The following is a 6,283-nucleotide window of genomic DNA, read 5'->3' on the forward strand; positions in this document are numbered from 1 at the left end:
ATGGCCCAAGTACTTGGGCCCCTACACCCATATGGGAGAACCAGAAGAAGCTTTAGGTTCCAGGCTTTGGCCTGGCACAGCTCCAGCCATTGCAGCCATTTGGGGATGGAAGATCTCTATCTGTCTTTTTATCTCTTCTTTGTATCTCTGCTTTTCAAATAAATAAATCTTTTTAAAACTTTATACCTGAAATCACATATAGATTATAAAGTCAAATGAATATGAAAATGTAGTATAGTGTCTGAAGAGGCAGTCTTTGGAGTTGAATGGCTTTAGGTTCAAGTTTACCACTATCACTTAGAGGTTTTGTAATTCATCTTATTCACCTGTTGATTGGTGACAAATATTTATACCTCACTGGATTGTTGTGAAGATTTTTTAAAATTTATTTATTTGAAAGTCTGAGTTACACAGAGAGAGAGAAAGAATGAGAGATAGAAAGTCTTCCATCCTCTGGTTTACTCTCCCAGATGGCTGCAACAGCCAGGGTTGGGTTGGACTGAAGCCAGGAACCAGAAGCTTCTGGGTCTCCCACATGAGTGCAGGGGACCAATCACTTGAGCCATCCTCTGCTACTTTCCCAGGCAATTAGAGAGCAACTGGATCAGAAGTGGAGCAGCCAGGAGTTGAACCAGCACCCATGAGGGATGCCAGCATAGCAGGCATCAGCCTTACATTCTATGCCACAATGCCAGCCCCTGTTGTGAATAATTAATGAGATTTTAAACTAGTTACACATGATATACAGTTACATGTAACTACTGCTTTATGAATAACTATGTTTATACTTAATACATTACTGAATCTTATATTTAAGAAGTACTTATTGACTTGAATTCTAACTCCCTTAACTATGAGATATATTTGTAGTGAAAGATTTTTTTACTGTTCCCTAATAGCATGAAAAAAATAGTCAAAAAACTCATAGAAATAGGGCCAAAAACAAATTGAAGTTGTGTTTCAGCTCCAGGGTGTTCTGAGTTCATAGAAAGTTGAGTTAACAATTCATAGATTGGACTTCTTAGCTATATATGGAAATGAAGAAACAGTCAGGAAAGTGAAGAGGCAACCAACAGAATGGGGAAAAAATATTTGCAAACTATGCAACAGATAAAGGATTAATAACCAGAATCTACAAAGAGATGAAGAAACTCCACAACAACAAAACAAACAACAGACTTAAGAGATGAGCCAAGGACCTCAATAGATATTTTTCAAAAGAGGAAATCCAAATGGCCAACAGGCACATGAAAAAATATTCAGGATCATTAGCAATCAGGGAAATGCAAATCAAAACCACAATGAGGTTTCACCTCACCCCAATTAGAATGGCAAACATTCAGAAATCTACCAACAACAGATGCTGGCAAGGATGTGGGGGAAAAGGGCCACTAACCCATTGTTGCAGGGAATGCAAACTGGGAAAGCCACTATGGAAGTCAGTCTGGAGATTCCTCAGAAACCTGAATATAACCCTACCATACAACTCAGCCATCCCACTCCTTGGAATTTACCCAAAGGAAATTAAATTGGCAAACAAAAAAGCGGTCTGCATCTTAATGTTTATTGCAGCTCAATTCACAATAGCTAAGACCTGGAATCAACCTAAATTCCCATCAACAGTAGACTAGATAAAGAAATTATGGGACATGTACTCTATAGAATACTATACAGCAGTCAAAACAATGAAATCTGGTCATTTGCAACGAAATGGAGGAATCTGGAACACATCATGCTGAATGAAATAAGCCAGTTCCAAAGGGACAAACATCATATGTTCTCCCTGATCGGTGACAACTAACTGAGCACCTAAAAGGAAGCCTGTTGAAGTGAAATGGACACTTTGAGAAACAGTGACTTGATCAGCCCTTTTCCTGACTGTCGAGGAACAACTTATAATTTATCCCTTTTAGTATTTTTTTGTTCTACTTAAATCTATTGATTGATCTCTGTAATTCACACACAATTATTTTAAGGTATTGAAATTTAACTGAAAAATGATCTGTTAAATATAAGAGTGGGAATGAGAGAGGGAGGAGATGTACAATTTGGGACATGCTCAAGCTGACTTGCTCCAAATGGTAGAGTTAAAAATGTGCCAGGGGATTCCAATTCAATCCCATCAAGGTGGCATGTACCAATGCCATCTCACTAGTCCAAGTGATCAATTTCAGTTCACAACTGATCATAATGATAGGACTAAGAGTCAAAGGGATCAAGTTAAGAAGAGTAGTGTCTGTTAATACTAACTGATAGAATAAAAAAGGGAGAGAATGATCCAACATGGGAAGCAGGATACACAGCAGACTCATAGAATGGTGGATGTCCTAAACAGCACTCTGGCCTCAGAATCAGCCCTTAAGGCATTTGGATCTGGCTGAAGAGCCCATGAGAGTATTTTAGGTATGGAGAGCCAAGTCACTCTGGAAAAAAAAAAAACCTAAATGAAAGATCCGTGCAAGTGATATCCCAGTGGAAAGAAAAGGTCATCAAAGAAGAAGGTACCTTTCTCTGAAGGGAGGAGAGAACTTCCACTTTGACAACAACCTTGTCTAAATAAGATCAGAGCCAGCAAACTCAAAAGGCCTCCATAGCCTTGGCAACTCATGACAAGAGCCTAGGGTGATTACTGACACCATAAACAAGAGTGTCAAATTGTTAAGTCAACAGCAGGAGTCACTGTGCACTTACTCCTCATGTAGGATCTCTGTCCTTAATGTGCTGTACATTGTGATTTAATGCTATAACTGGTACTTAAACAGTATTTTTCACTTCTCTTTCTATGTGGGTGCAAACTGTTGAAATCTTTACTTAATATATACTAAACTGATCTTCTGTATATAAAGAGAATTGAAAATGAATCTTGATGTAAATGGAATGAGATAGGGAACAGGAGATGGGAGGGTTGTGGGTGGGAGAGAAGTTATTGGGGGGGGGAAGCCATTGTAATCCATAAGCTGCACTTTGAAAATTTATATTTATTAAATAAAAGTTAAAAAAACAACCATTTGTTCTAGATAATTCCAAAAATTAACAAATATAGTGTTTATACTTTGGCACGTTAGAAATGGAACATTGAAGTGAAAAGCAGGGAGAACAGTAAAATAATGGATTTAACATCTCAATAAAACTAATTTTATTTATGTATTCTTATTTGGTTATATTTTCTTAGTCCCCAGTAGTCATGATATACTGTATTCAAATTATAAAAATGCCCAGTGATGGAGCTACTGTCATTATACATAGTATTCACTCCTACTCTCTGAATCAGTACCATATTGAATGTATTGGCTTGAAACCAACAGATGGGGAGAGCCAGTACAGCCATGGCAGTGGATATTCACAGGCCTGGAGAGGACCTTTCCTCAGTGTGACTCTAGTTCATAAACCTTTGCCCAAGATTATTTGAATGAGCAAAAAGAATTAAGTCTGCATAAAGGGGTTACCAACATGAGCTACTTCTCTTCATATGAACTATCTTATTCTTAAGGTGGGTGAGAAAGAGAATTTTTGAAATATTGTGGAATACAGGACACATAAATAAAAACATTGTGATAGATAATTGAAAGTCTGTCTTCCACAGAGAAGTAGGTAAAACTATAGAAGGAAAAATAAGGAACTGAGGTAACAATCTATAAATACTCTTTATAAACATGTAATAGGAATTTTATATATTCTGGTGTTTTTTTAAAAAGTGAAATTAGAAGTAAGCTAAGAGTTTTCTTATATTCACTTTTCATTAAGTAGCATTTAAAAAAGCATTATTGTATGACACAAACTTGTAGAAGCGTGTGCAGTCATTCTCAGAAAACAGTGCAGAATGGTATAGGTTTGTCACTGCTCTAAACTTTTCAGTGATTGAAAATGAACATTTCAACTTAGGCATATAAAACTACAAAGCAAATTGCATTAATTCTCAGTAGTAAAATGCTTGTTAATAGAATGTTCAAGTTTTCAAGTTACATTGCTTTTCAGAATCTAAGAGTAACTGAAATTATTCCATGAAATGTAAAACAATATGTTGACTTTTATCTTTTGCTACTCATTACCTTATATATGATATCAGCCATGCTGGTATTTTTTAATGATTTTATTTATTTATTTTCAAAAATTTATTTATTTGAGAGGTAGCGTTACAGAGAGGGAGACAGAGACAGAGACAGAGAGAATGGTTTTCCATCCACTGGTTCACCCCCTAAATGGCTGCAATGTCTAGAGCTGAGGCAGTCCGAAGCCAGGAGCCAGGATGTTCTTCCAGGTCTCCAACATGGGTGCAGGGGCCCATGTACTTGGGCCATCTTCTCCTGCTTTCCCAGGCCAAGACAGAGAACTGGATGTGAAGAGGAACAGCCAGGACAGGGACCAGCACTAATATGGGATGCCAGCACTGCAGGCAAAGGCTTACACTGCTGTGCCATAATACCAACCCTGCTAGTAGTTTTAATAGTGATATGTGCAGTGCCGCAGCTCACTAGGCTAATCCTCCACCTGCAGTGCTGGCACTCCAGGTTCTAGTTCTGGTTGGGGTGCCAGATTCTATCCCAGTTGCTTCTCTTCCAGTCCAGCTCTCTGCTGTGGCCCAGGAGCCCAGGTCCTCGGGCCCTGCACCTGCATGGGAGACCAGGAGGAAACACCTGGCTCCTGGCTTCAGATCAGCACAGCGTGCTTGCCACAATGCACCAGCCGTAGTGGCCACTTGGGGGGTAAACCAATGGAAAAAGGAAGACCTTTCTCTCTGTCTCTGTCTCTCTCACTGTCTAAATCTGCCTGTCAAAAAACAAAGTGATATGTAAGAGGCAGCTTAAAGCACACTGCAGTTGCACTATTTTCTATTGCATCAATACAACACAACACTTAGTGCTCAAAGCAGACCATGCTGTTTTATTTTTTCATGCCATTTGCTCTTCCAGGAAAACCTAATTCTCCTGATTCCCGCTTTTACACCCCAGGTCTTCCTAATTGACTTTTACTCCTACTGCAAAGTAACATTCATATCACCTCTACTAGAAAGATTTTGCTGACAGCCTGCCACCATCCACACGCTTTCTCCCATACCTACTGTGACTATGGAAATGCTCCAAATTTGTGCACTTATCATAGCACCTTGAACTTTCTTATTTCCTGAATCTAATCCATTCAAGTAAACTGAATAATATTTTTTTGATAACAATAGCCTGTATTGCTTTATCTTAGATGGAAGAAAGTGCAACCTATATAATAATTTGCTAAGGGTATTTGCAATACATAAAGACTTCAAAAACTAACTTCCTAGAGTGAGCAATTGGCTTGGCAGTTAAGATGCTGGTTAAAATGCCTGTATCCAGGGTCACTGCTGAGGTGTAGTAGGTAAAGCCACCGCCTGCAGCACCAGCCTCCTATATGGGCATTATTTTGAGTCCTAGCTGCTCCACTTCCATCCAGCTACATGATAATGTGCCCAGGAAAGCAGTGGAGGATAGCCCAAGTCCATGGGCCCCCCACCCACATGGGAGACCCAGAAAAAGTTCCTGGCTTCTGGATTCAGATCAACCCAGCTCTGGCCATTCTCTCTCCTTCTATAACTCTGCCTTTCAAATAAATAAACAAATCTTAAAAAAAAACTTACCTGTATCCCATATAGGAGTAACTCACTTTAATTCCCAGCTCTAGATCTTCATTCCAGCCTCCTGCTAATGCAGATTCTGGAGGATGAATTCCTGCCACCCACTGAGAGATCTGGATTGAGTTCCTGGCTCCAGCTTTTGGCCTCCCAGCCGCTGCAGACATTTGAGGAGTGAACAAGGGGAGGGGAGCATGCTCTTTCTTTTCTCTCATTCTTTATTTCTGCCTTCCAAATGGGTAAATCTAAAACAAAATAACTTTTAACCCATTAATGGAAATATTTGAATGTAGTATGAAATTATGAATGCACAGTATCTGATGTGAATCTTTTAGCCTATTATTGCAAAGAGGACCAATACAATGTAAATAAACATGAAATAATACATTAAATATGAATAATGTGAAGCACTTTTGAAATATAGGAATAAGAGCCTCTGATAACCTGTTCATTTGTTAAGCCAACAAGAACCACGGTAATATTATCCAAATCAGCTTTCTGAGACCTTTGGAATTCAACCAAAGGACGACAACAATCTGAGGGGGTAGTTATTCAAGAAAAATGCTGAATCTCAATAGGAACAATAAGGTTTGTGGTGTTTTAACTTGCCTTATTTTCATATTCATTTCCTAAGCTCCATAGTAATCTTGAAATATTAGCCTTTAATTGCCTTGTAATAGCTGT

At 38.8% G+C, this 6,283-nt stretch overlaps 1 long non-coding RNA gene across 1 annotated transcript in view; it reads right to left on the reverse strand.

The window, feature by feature from the left end:
• Window positions 1-3,251: 3,251 nt before the first annotated feature.
• LOC138844786 (uncharacterized) overlaps window positions 3,252-6,283 on the reverse strand; it is a 37,034-nt gene continuing 34,002 nt past the window's right edge. Inside the window, exon 5 of the long non-coding RNA XR_011381183.1 lies at window positions 3,252-5,756. This is a non-coding gene — a long non-coding RNA (uncharacterized lncRNA). The remainder of the gene's footprint in view (window positions 5,757-6,283) is intronic.

This window comes from Oryctolagus cuniculus, chromosome 12, assembly GCF_964237555.1.
Source record: "Oryctolagus cuniculus chromosome 12, mOryCun1.1, whole genome shotgun sequence".
Lineage (NCBI taxonomy): Eukaryota > Metazoa > Chordata > Mammalia > Lagomorpha > Leporidae > Oryctolagus > Oryctolagus cuniculus.